Genomic DNA, 13,913 nt, shown 5'->3' on the forward strand with positions numbered 1-13,913 from the left:
AATATGTGTCCAAAAGCTTGAAGATCCCTCTGCACCCATATCAGCATGTAAATATATGTTTTTCTAGACTGTATTTTCTACTATTTGTTTATCAGAATCGAATTCACTATGCTTTTAATACCGATCCAACTATATATGTCTGTGTAGTTTTATTCGCATACAAATGTCTAAGCTTTATTAAGAGAACATTGGCTTCACTGAATGTTATATATGTAACAAATCCAGCTTTGATGCTGTTAATCATCAGACTAATATTTTGTATGTGACACAAAGCTGGCAAAGCCAGTGGAGTGATTAGACTCACCCTAAACCAGACATTTGCAATAGTTATGTTCACATAAGTTACATCCCTCTCCTACACACGGGGTGATTTCTCTGGCTACTTCCTGTATTGTATAAGTTTCAAAGAAATGCCTTTTTGACAGTACTTCAACAAACAAAATAAGAACATGGGATAAACTCATACATGAACAGCAGCTGTTATAGCCTGCTTCTATGTTTCTAAACACAGATTTGCATCTTTTCTTCCCCCTCCTTCTCCTAAGTACTAAAACAAAGCAGTCATGAAAATGTTCTCAGTAGAGAAGAAAATTCATTCTGAGTTTTGATTTCTTAGGGCAGAGGTTCCTCGAGGTTACATTCTTCAATTGAATGGCAACCATTTTGTTGCATTGCACCAGCAGGAACATTTTTTTCAGTGTAAAAACTGGAGTGGAGAAACATAATTACATTTTCCAAATCTTTTTGAAAGTTTTATTTCATGTTTATTTGGTCTGCGAAGCAATATTTTAAATCCTCCAGTATATGGCATTATTATCTACGATACAATTCTGCTGGGAACCCAGGATTTACGTAGTTGTCCTGATAAATAGCTCCAAAGCCTGAACCTGAAAGCCCATATTACAAAGGAGCAAGGAGTCTGTACTCCTAGGAATTCCAGCTCCTCACTTCCTGCACAATCTGCCAGATGCATCCCTGAGGAATCAGATGGCCAAGCAACAGGAAAAAGAATTACTTCAAATGTTTGCAAGCCAAATTTCAGCTAACCTAACGAATGGCTTTCATTTACCCCATTAGCAACGTCTAGCTGTAAAAATATGCAAAGAGGTTTACTTGAAAAATAAACTTGCAAAAATATTGTGTGTGTCGGTTAGCTAGAGCAAGTTGAAGTTCTTGAAAAATTTAATCACTATTCACAATTATTTAGCAAAAGATTAATAAGCAGTTAAATTTGCCAGGTTGATACATGGCTAAATTAATTAAATCCATAAACATTTCCTGCCCTCCAAAGTCACTTTAAGTATTAGTTATTTGTAATTTTATACTCATGCTGATTGATCATCTGTTATAGGTTATTACTACTTTTTCCAAATTAAATAAAAAGCAAATTTGCAAATAAGTTTCATGACAGCTGCGTCAGCTAGATATATTTATTGCATGTGTGTATATATATTACATACATATTTAGAAATTTCTCCGTTGCTCATATAAATGCTTGAAGAAAGCTAGTAAATGAACCAACATTTTAGATGAATTCTTGTTCATTATGAAAGTTTTATGTGTTTTACAGAGTTATTCCTCCAGTTGTAAATAGATTTCACATATTTCTTGTAAGAGAAAGAAACATTATTATATGACTCTCACCCTCACTGTACTGAAATTTTCTTTCCCTGTATCAGAGACTCTCTTGTGATTTCAGTAATAGACTGTTCTTGGATTTATGAATAAAACACAGTGTAAATCATGGTGTGAAGACATGTAATTCTATTTTCAATGATTCTTCAGCTTTTTCCCCATTCCCACTTTTGATCCCCCCCCCCCGACTTTTTTTTTTTAATTGGGGGTCAGATTTTGCCTAATCCATACTATACAAAAAAAAAGGAGAATATCCTACTTTTGCTTCTTCTGTCCAGCTATTCTCTTACGGTTAAGTCTCCCTCCTTTCCCCCAATCTCCTCACTGCAAGTTGAAATGTCAATGAACATTTTAAACTTTTTCTGCTAGAATCACTTCAGGTGGGAAAAAACAAACCTGTAAGCCAGAAGATAAAAAGTACCTATTGAAACTTTCCTCGAAGTTTTAATAACTGAGGAAAACCCAAGTTGCAGAACTTGTCACCTAATTATAATGAATAATTGTGTTTTTACTGTCTCATTGGGGCTAAATGAAAAACACTAACTCTAAGCATTATGTATTTGTTGGATTAAAAAAAATAGAATAAAAAGTAGGAGATGCAACATCATGCACAAATTCCTTTAGTTACATGAGAAAAAGATCTATAAAGGTAACACAAGGCTTAAAATCCCTCAGTGAATAATATCTTGTTTTCCATCACCGTAATTCTGCAATACTAAAATAATTCATTGGTTTCAGCGAGTACAGAATAAAATTCTATGTTTTAGGTGTTCTTTTTTCCTGTTTAAAATTTTCAGCAACACAGCAATGAGATGTAACCTTCTTTTAAAGACAGGTTCTCATTCCCCAGCTATTCTCATTTTGCTAGATCTCAATGTTCTTCTTTAATGCCTGAGGGACTTTATCTTCCTGTTTGGCACAGTTCTAAATTGGCTTAAATCATATTTATCCAACAGTTACCTGCATTATGTTTTCAAGGGTAATTTGTGTCCTTCTCCTCGTGCATTTATTTCTTGTGCTCTGCAGGGTTCCATTTTGGCCCTGCTCTTATTCAGCATTCCAAAGCCGCCTCTACACAGGATTATTCATTGGCCTGATACTAGTTTTCATTTCTATGCCGACAAGACACAGACCTATTTGTCAACCAAACCAGCAATTTCCAACTCTCCTATTACCATATTGACAAGCTGGTGACTATAAAAGCTGCTACGAGCATCAATTTTATTCAGTTAAACAAACCAGAGCTGTTCATTGCTGGCTCTYGCTTCAACTCAAACTCACTTGAATTTCTAGTCTATCTTTAAAATGCAGCCCAGGTTCATTGGTTGAAAACTGTGTGTGGAGCTTTAACTGTAAGCTCCCCTTTTAGTATTGCAAAAGATGAACGTTTCCCATTATTAGCTGAAATACACATGCTTATTGCTTATTCATTACCTCTATATTCCTTAGACTGGATTTTTTTAATGCCTAGCTTGTTGATCGGCCGATGAGACTAATTATCAATAATTTCATTTTATAGTAAGCTCTGCTTCCAAGACAGCACATTGTGCAGAGTAATGCATGCTTCATACCTGGTATACTCTCATTCTGGCTACTGATACACTACAAAATCTATTTGAGCTATTATTGCTGTTGACCTACCAAGTTTTTCTGTAACTTTGACTTTTATTAAGATATATTCACAGCAGGGAGCTGATCCCACCGAGCTAAGTTAATGGGAGCTTTATCACTGCCCGCTGTAAACTCATGTTCTTAAAGCTGTGATATGAATAGTGGGTGATAGCTTTTCACTTATATCCTCTTATATTAGAGTAAAATAAGCTACATATATATATTTATGTATTTATGTATTTATGTATTTATATATTTATATATATATCTTTTTTCCCTTCCTCCCTGAATTGCCATGTCTCTACTTACTGTATGTTTCTGAGAAAGAGCAGGGGTAACTAAACTGGCAGATTCAGAAGTGATTTTTAGTTCCTGAATCTGGGTATTTGTGCACTCTGGCTGTGTGCTGCATATTGAAATAAAACCTAGGTATAAATACCATGTCTTTGCAAACCGTGATTTTCAGTGGAAGGAAACTCTCCTGTGTGTCCTGACAGGGCCTCATGTCAGGGTGATCAGAGGACCAGGACTGACAGATGCAGTGTCTGATGATGGTCTGAATATACCACAAGCTGCATCTGATTTACACTGTTATCTGACAAGTTCTGGCTTGTGAAGGTGTTTAGTCTAGTCAGCTGCCAAGGATTAAGCTGTTAAATTTGACTTTGGTTCTTGTAGTCCCTTGTAGGAATGTGAACTGAGCACTCTTTATTATCAACCAATAAAACAGCAAGGAAAAAAAATCAAACCCCACCTCAGCAAACAAACAAACAGCAGTGCTAGCAGCCCATTTTTTCAGGCTTATTCTCACAAATATCCTACTTTTTGGGTACCCTACTTCTAGGATGGTATGACTGAACTCAGTGAAAATTCTCCCCACCACCATCAACAAACAGTATCATAATCAAATTCTATCCTAACSGAAGAAAAGGTCTTGCATGGCAGACTTGCTACCTGCCTTAATTGGCCTTGTCATGACATGCATTTCTTCCAAAGAGGCAACTGCTGGATTTTTGATGTCATTTAGGTTTGCACACACAGATACAGTCGCATCGATCTGAGGAGGGGTCTAGCTTTAACACCAGTTTTTTTCCCCATTATTTAGTTTTACCTCCAACACTTTCTTGGAATAAATTAACTGATAAAAAAATAACTGATTTTTTTTTCCRGTGATCAGAAAATTAAACTTACAGAATAATGTTATGAGAATATAGTTCCCAAGAATACAGGAGGAATGAGATGAGTAACAGAAACAGAGGATTTATAACTGTCTAAACTGCTGATAATCAACATGATCTCCTATATTTCATTCAGAATAAACTGCAAAACTTACTTGTTTGTAAAAAGTCCTTGGCTGGGGAACATTTGCTGTACAAATGAGTGGCTGTTCTTAAAAGACAAAGACCAACTGTAGAACCCGTAAAGTTGCAGCTAAGAATATGGTCCTACAGGGATTATGCTGAAGATTAAAATACTTTGGCTCTAGTGACTGCTGTAATGAGAGTACATATAGAGATAAACTGACAGAACTGAAAAGTATTTAATTTAGATGGCAGACTACAAAAATTAATGTGAAAATGAGAATTGCTTAGGGGTAATAGACTGAGGGTACAAGATTTTTTTTTTTTTTAAGTGTTAACCTCTTATATTGCAGTGTGATACTGTAATTAAAATGGCAACATCCTTTGTTTGGGGAATATATTTTAAATTCCTAATTGCTTGTTAGTTCCTGGGTTAGAAAGATCTGTAAAACCAATTCTGAATGACAGAATTAAAGGATTTTTAGCAGCAATACATAGGAATGAGTGAGCTTCATTGTACCAAGCAAAAGATGAAGCAGTAACTTGTTTTAATTGTTCTGATTACATTGAAATATTTTTGATTATTAGATCTGTTATGGTCTATGTTGAAAATTAACACAGAAATGTAATAAATTTCTTTTTAGTAACCCAATCCTTAAAAATTTGCCCCAAACTTTGAGCATCTTTGATGTTCAAAGACTTTGGCTGATATTAGAGACAAGGAAAAGATGAGGACCCATTCACAGTATTTTTACCTTTGAAGTCTCAGGTTAAAAGTACAATTACTGTTTGCTTAGCAGTTGAAAGGATGAAGGATAAGATCATAAAACATAACAACAGACACATGACAAATGTTTTGCATGAAATACATTTTTCCTGCCAGGAGAGAGAATGCTTCTCTAGAGCATTTCCAGATAGGTTGGCAATTTGTAGAGAGTCAATTTTAGGGAAAAAATAAATGTATATTTTGTTTGTAGCCATTTAAGTGGGAAGGAATAAAGATTTCATTTGTAATTTCCCCCTTTGTTCTCTCTGTTTCATGCCAGTGGTGGCAAACACAGACATTATCCAACTGTCAACATATCCCCTAGACTCAAGCCCAGCACAGGACATCCGACATCTCTCCCATGCAAGTCTTTCATAAGAGCTTCTCTGTCATTCAAGATCATACTATTCCCTCCWCTATTTATTTCTAAGTGTCACTCAGCTCCATTCCTCCAGCTTGGAAAAACGTCAAGAACTTTTATCTTCAGAGTCAGTTGCCAGTTCTGTTTAGTGAACAAGCCAGCAGGRACCTCTGGTGCCATCAATGCAGTTCAGTCAGCACCCCTCTCTTCAGGGATGGAATATATCATTATCCCGATGGCTGGACAGAAAAAAAAAAGATGCATTTTTAGAACAGTTCTGAGGGAGCGGTTACTGGAAATCTCCTCCCTCGAGACAGTCTAYTGGCAACAAGTTTTGCTGCTATGACATGAGGTATTGCATCGAGGYCCAATCCTGTCACTAATAAAGTTAGTGGGAAAAATGCCATTCTTTTCAAGTGAAGTCGACAGGATTATTATGGCAAATAAGAGCAAAGGAATATACCTTGTATCTACAAATGCAAATGTAAAGTCCTGTCACAAGTGGGAATGCCACTTCATTTCTGTTCTCAAAATTTGGCTTTGTTTTAAATCTTTAAAGAAGAAAACCCTTTAACAGATTTAAAATTCACACTGAAGAATAAGGAAGTTTGAATCATTTCAACTGCTATTTTCATAACACAACATTTCCATTACTGGGTTTGATGGTATTTATTTAGATTTGCTTCTTTAAAAAAAATGCCCAGAATGGGCTGTTTTATTGCTGACAATTTTTTCTTTCTCTAAAACAAAACACAATTTTCAGTTTCCTCTGAAACAAAACACAGGCATTCTAGAGATCCTCACTTTTGACAAAACTATTTTTTGGTGGAGAGCAATTTTCTGGAAGCTTTTCCTTAACCAGCTCTATTAGCCCTTGTAATTGCCAATAGAAATGTTACACAGCTGTGATAGAAAATATTATCTAGCCTGCTCTGCTTGGATGGAGAATTTCTGTTTGCTTCACATGCCAGACCCACAGGTCCTTGAACACAGTAGCACATAAGAGCCAGTCCCACTACTGGCAAGTGAAACTTTCCTATACAGAAATAACACTGTGCTGGGATTTTTTTTTTTTTTAATGGTTCATTTTTTTCTAGGATATTATCATACTTGGCAATACTGGGTTTAATTCCACTTAAAATGACAGAACTGAATTGTCATCATTTTTAATGAGTTGAATCTATGCAGTTCATCAGAGGTGCTGTTAAATCTAATCAGAAATTAGACTGTAAAATTAATAGGCCTATATTCCACACGGTGTTATTTTATAAATTTGGAACTGCAGCAGGTCTTGAGTATCACATACAGTGCAATTAAGTGATGTTGTAGTCTTCAGTTTAAACAAATAACCAGTAATAATACCTGGTATACTGTGCTAGAACATTCAGTGGCCATATTTTATTTTAAATTGAGGGTGAGGAAGAGGTATGGTACCAAATCTATTAATTTCATCCCTGTGTTTTAAATTTAGGGTAAATGCAGTGGGATAACTTAGCCTGGTTTATTTTTATATACCAAACATCCTTTTGGTTTCAAGCATCTCTGCACCCACTYGTTGTAGTGGTCATCGCTTTTCTACGTGCGTGTAGAAAACATAAAATGTTAGAAGGCTGAGAGGGGATCTTATTAACATGTATAAATACATGAAGGGAGATTGTAGGGAGGAGGGGGCCAAGCTTTTCTCAGTGACAGGACAAGGGGCAATGGGTACAAGCTGAAACCCAGGCAGTTCCATCTCCATGTGAGGAGGAACTTCTTCACTGTGAGGGTGCCAGAGCCCTGGCACAGGCTGCCCAGGGAGGCTGTGGAGTCTCCTTCTCTGGAGATCTTCCAAACCCGCCTGGATGCCGCCCTGTGCCCCGTGCTCTGGGTGTCCCTGCTGGAGCAGGGGGCTGGACTAGATGATCTCTAGGGGTCCCTTCCAACGTTCAAGATTCTGTGATTCTGTGATTCTGTGATGGACCCAGGGAGCTTGGGACCTATATATCAAGTGAAAGCTTCCCACTCCCAGAGAGCAATATAAGGAAATCCCATGTGGGGGCTCTTGAGGATTTTCCTCCCACTTACAACATGAGCGGGCGCTCTGCTCGCTGTCCCCCCAGCCGAGGCAGGCAATCTGGCTCAACATATGTAACATTATGTAACGCTGCAAAGGCTGCTGCTGTTGACTGTGAACAACGAACGGGCCGTAATAAGCAGAGAGAGAGCTAACCTGACTTCCTTGCACTGCAGTGATTCATTTCTAATGGTAATTTGCTCCGTTTTAACTCCGAGTACCTCCCACGTAATCATTACACCGTGCTACTATAAAACCTCAGGGTTCATCTGCAGAAACATTTCTTATGCTGAAGTTCTCTGCGGAGACATACTTAAAAAAATTTGTAGGAGAGGCAGATTAAATAGATAAGAGCATAAAAGCAGATTATAGAATAAATGCAGTTTTGTAGTTTAGCCCTTCAACTGGGAGGAAGGAGCTTAAATTCCTGATTCTCCTACTGACTTCTCTAATACTGGACATGTTGTTCAGTCTCTTGCATCTCAGTCGCCCAGATTTGAAATTTGGGTAACCTTTCTTTTCAATCCATTCTGTATTTTATACAGACACACTGTAATACAACAAGAATATCCTCACTAGAAACACTGGCATTGTGTCTCGCAACTGGATCTCAACAAAAATCTCTAACAATAAATTAACAACATAYGCATGTTTCCTCATGGCTCCGATTTGTATATTATTTTCTTATAAATCCTGCTAATTGTTCCATATCTCCACCCCAAGACAAAAGAACAGTGCTTGCCAAAAGCAAAAGAGCAAAATCAGTAGGGAAGTATTCCACTTCCCTCCACCCTCCCTTTATTTTAAATAGTTTTATAGAGTATACAAAACAGTGAAAAAGAGAATTTATAAAAGTGATTAAAAAAATCTACTTAGTGGTATCACTTTGCATTAATAAAGCCATTCACTGAAGCAATCTCACTTTATACCATTAGTGCATGGCAATGCAAAACAAGGTGAAAACCTTTGAAAAAGTACTTAAAGGAATAAATCTGCACAAGGAATATGCTTTCTCTCTATCATAATTGCACATTTAAAAGGCCTCTGCTTTACTGGCGGCAGTTCAGAGTGACAGTGCTTAGATTAATGCTGTCATCTTGTAGCTACTATTTTAGAAATCATAGTTGTACAAATTTCAAAGCGAGCAATTTTGTAAAGTTAATTATATAATATTGTTTATAAATTTAAACCACACAATTAATGTATTATTCASACATGCATAATGGAATCTGTGTGTTGAACAATGCTTTAAGAAAAAAATCTGATTGTGAAGCCGAAATGATTGATTTATGAGGTAAAATTAAAAGTGCTAAATCTGTATTACTTGGCTCCTCACCAGCTAAGTGGATGGGGGTGGTATTAGAAATGTCTATATATAACCAACTGCAGTGTGTGAATATAAAAGATTCAGAGAGATTATTTAAAGAGAAGCAAGGGATTAACCTAGAAGTAAATGRCAAAGATTTAAGAAAGGCAACTGGCTATCAAGGGAAACTAGACAAGAATTAGATCTTCCTGCCTATAAAGCATCTTCTCTGACACAAACTCATGGAAGTTTGGCTTTCTGGAAATTTAAACTGGTTTCACAGAACACTATTGAATTCAAAGTTAGCAAATCCAATAACTTTGCTCTTAATATCTTACTATCTAAGTGGGTAGTGGGACTTTAAACTGTACTCAAATGAAAAAGAGCAATCACCTGCTTTTAATGAAGAAAGGACTTCTGCAGCAGCAAACCATCTGTCTACTTTTTACATACACTTTCTATTTTTGATTCATTGGAAAAAAAAATGACGGCATTACATGTCATGAAAATCACACCGACTCATARGCAGTTCCATTAAAGAGAAAAACTTTACACCAAGTAAAAATCCATCCTTAACTTAAAAAAAAGCTAGACCCTAGTGTTCTGATCTAGCTGTGATACTAACAAATTTTAACTGAGCAGCAATCAAGGTTGCTTATTTTATCTCACTGAATCTCTTAACTAATAAGTTTAAGAAACTTGTATGAAATTACATTTACGTATGTAGCGGGTTTTGAAGAAACATATCAAAAAATACAGTGAGCTTTCTTTTTCAAGCATCCTTTTCACAATTATATTAAACAAAAGAGAGTTTTACTGAGTCACTGTCAGCTGACTCCCACAAACATGCAAGTAACTGTTGCCCAAGCTAGCCTTCTTAAGGAGAAACCAAAACAAAAAATGAGTGTGTTCATGAAAATTACTTCAATGAGGGCTAGTTCCTGTTCTCAAAGAACAGAAGGAGATGTGCTTAGGAAGAATGTTTGTGTAATTTAATAAAACGCTAGATCTAAAAGCCTGTGTAGTCTTGAATTAAGCCCTAATAATATTAAGGAAGTAACACATTTCTATAAAGCAGCTATGAGGAGTGAACCGTAATTTACTTTTAGTCTATAAGGAACAAACAAACTAACAAGTATTTTCATAAATTGACTACTGATACATATTGTGAAATRGAAATAGGACAGAGTGGATCGTCAGATATCTGGCTTTCAGTTAGATACCTATTTCTATCAAAAAAGTAACAAAGAAAAACCATTGCATTAGCACTTTTTCATCTTGAATTGATTAACAAAATTAAATAAAATTCACACAGATSTTGTAATATTTTGTTAACCATATGCATATAAATATCTATATTACATGCTTTTCATGCCTTAGTGCCTATACCATCTTGTAGCTGATTAAGTAGTAACTGTAAGTTCATTTTAGGACTGAGCTTTGCATTTGTGATCCATTAATTTTCTTGTCAAAGCAGCTTGGCCCTCTACCCACTTAAACATTGACATACAGTGTGTAGACGTCATTCCTTCCTCTTTCTTCTTGAAATTTGCCTTCATACTTTGATTGTCAACTTTATATCTCATTTTTATTCACYGAGTTTAAACCATAAAACTATAACCAACATTACTTCCTGCATTTGAGTGTATGTGTATGCTCTTATGTCATGTGTGATGAAGTGACATTATGAACTTCCAGAAGTACCTAAATAATGTTTATAGCATCTCAGATACAAACTGAACTGGAAGTTCATAACAATCTGACAATATCATCTTTACTTGCACACATTATCGAACATGTAGTCAGCAATATGAAATTTGTATACATGCTCACAGTTCTGTTCACGTGCTCCACTAGCGGAAATATGACTACGTTTTCCCAAAAGACAGACAGGCCATTAGGCACAACCTGGTAACCAACAGAAAGGAAAAGGCGCAGATAGCAATCTAGCAAAATGCTTATAGAAATCCAGGATACAAACAGGACAGCTGACAGTTTTCATAAAAAATACTGGCCTAAAATAACATATCTGCTGTTTTAGACTTCATTTGTTATCTAACAAATTAGACTACAGTCTATTACAGATGACCTGGTGGCCTTCTAGGATTACAGACTAGAGCACAGGCTATTCAGCCCAAAGGTTAGGGCCAGTGTCCAGAACTGGGAAAACAGCCAAATGCTCATGGCTAAAAATCAAGAACCAGAAAGTCAAACCAAGGGTCAGCAGCCAGAGATGGGTGTACACATCTACCCAGGAATCACAAGCTGAAATCAGAAACCTTCAAGAGAAATCACAATCGCAGGGTGCAATGCAGACATGGTTCTGAAAATTTTCAGTACCACGTGTGAAAGGATGTCCTCAGACTTTGAGAGCTGCTTATGAGTTATTGGCTCACGTGCTCTAGTTAAACCCTTAAAAACGTGTCCAAACTGCAGAGAACATGATTTACTACTACAGAAGAAGGTCTTATCCCAAATTAGCAATGGAGAGGATGCTGTGAAAATCAGGCTCTCAGTATAGCTGTGTGCATGGCCTAAGCAGTATATTTTTGCCTCAGTCATGCTGTAGACAGGCCAGACATCTACCAGCTCACTCTGGTAARTGCATAGTTTGTTAACTAACAGACATAGCTAACGGAGATAGTTCCCCCCTACATTCTCCAAATACAACTCCAACCTTCTCCCTACTACAGCACAGGCAGCTGTAGTAGACATATTCTCAGAGTCTTTAGGTAAAGAAGATGAGTTCCACCTAAAAATCTCTTCTAAGCCTTATTTCTGCATCACAGTTGTGACTTATCTTACAAGAGGTCATGGGTTAAATGACATTTTTTTTGACTTTTGTGACATTGAGAGGAGTTATTTAGGATCTGAGAGCAAGAGAGAAAAGATTTAAAGACTCCTGTAATAAGAAAGATTAATATTCAAATATCTTATACATACCCACAAGAATATTCAAATGGACAGYAAAGCCAGTGATAGAAGACATTACACTGTCACATCAAAATACATGCAGCCAGAAAAGAAAAAATCCAGGAAGAATATAGAAAATGAACTGTCTTTCCATCCTTCCAAAGCAACTGGGGTTTGAGAGTTGGAAACTTTTTTCTCCGTAGTATAACTATTACACAGATTAATAGAAGGTACTATTCTACTACAGCTGATAGAACTACTGCAGAAGTATCACATCCTCATACCACTTCTAAGTTTGTTACTAACATGCACCTTCAGAATCTGTAAAAAGCAAGAGTGAATTAAAGCAAAGAGGTCAATGTTGCACAAGTATGAAAAGTTTAGACTTTTGATAAGCCTTTGACCTTCCTGTGTCTTTTTCATCGTATCATTTGAGAGAATGGTGCCAAAATGTCAGCCTGGACTTCCACCTTTAAATCTGTATGCACAAAGCAGCAGTGCATGAATGTGTAATACAGCAGGACATAGCATGAAAATTACAGATGAAAGAAAAAGGATTTCCCTTGGATTTCTCCACTGCAAAGTTTGCTTTACCTTGAACATGTCTTCATCATCCTAAGCCTTTATTCTGCTGGACTACTAGCACACAAGAAAGAGCAGCTCTCCATCGTTGTAGGGTTTGTACAAAGAGCAGGAGAAACCAAGGTCCTGCATGCTCAGAGACACAGTAGTGTGCAAGAGTTAACATGTGCAGTACAATAGCATGAGTGTGTGCAAGTGAAATACAGACATGGAGGTTGGTACTTGGGCAAAGGAACAAAAAGAGACAGAYACTGCCTATAGTACCTGGACTTGAAGTTCTTGTTGAAAGTCGGTGGAATAACACATACAAGCTCCTCCCTACCCACATGCACAACCTGGTATATGCTAATGCTCACGCAAATTTTGGAGCCACTGCTTCAGAAGAGCTGCAAATCCCTCAGCTAGAGTGTTTTTCAGTACAGTAGTGCAGCTCCTTACCAGAACAGTGCTCATTAGGCTATTCTCTGTGGTTAAATATAGTTTAGGTACCAATGCATCTTAAGTACATTGGAAATTAAATATGCATATTTTGCTCAGTTGGTCAGAACACCAACATTTTTCTTAGCAAAAATCTTGTTGAAGAGTCTTTGTGACCTCACCCTATTTTTATTTCTACGTGAAAGCAAAATATTTTCTGCATTCCTCTTTCCTTCATAGCATATCCTGCCTCATATTGACAAATCACTTATGACACTAATTTATTAGCATAAAAATATTACTACACTCAAGACAGTCTTCTTTGATTTACTGCACCAAGGTTTTTCATTTGCCAAGGTCCTATCATCTCTGCTGATCATTAAAAGTCTCATGGCTTTTTATTCTACCCTTACTCCAAGGAAGGAGTTCTGCCGTGTTACCTTGACTAAAATCCTAAATTTCAGAAATTACTTTGCAGACTGAGAGAAGATTCACTGAACTGATGGTTAAGAAAAACACAGGATGGGATTTTCAAACCACCTTGTTTACATTACTCATGCTCCTAAAACCAATGGCAAAGCAGGTAGGAAAGGAAGCATATAAACATAGCAAAGTCAAATGCAAGGAAAAATAGAGAAAAGAACCCCAGACGACTCTTTTATACTTTTTATGTGAAATTTACCTTCATTATGTGGCAAAAAGTGAAATGAAATACATATATCCTTTTCATATGCACGTACTACTTCAAGGGTTGATTTAGTTTTGTGAAAATGTTAATATCCATTTTAAATAAAAGGGATCTACTCAGTGCACCTGCTAAACCTCATTGCAGACAGAGACATGGTGAAATGTGGGAACACAAGTATTTTTTTGGCAGCAGCATTTTATTAAAAGGGCCATGTAGTTTGGCAAGTTACTGTTTCAGTATTTCCCTCCACAGCTCGCTCGCTCTCTGCCTTGCTGCA

The sequence above is a fragment of the Nothoprocta perdicaria genome, unplaced genomic scaffold, assembly GCF_003342845.1.
Source record: "Nothoprocta perdicaria isolate Ctin4 unplaced genomic scaffold, notPer1 scaffold_78, whole genome shotgun sequence".
NCBI lineage: Eukaryota > Metazoa > Chordata > Aves > Tinamiformes > Tinamidae > Nothoprocta > Nothoprocta perdicaria.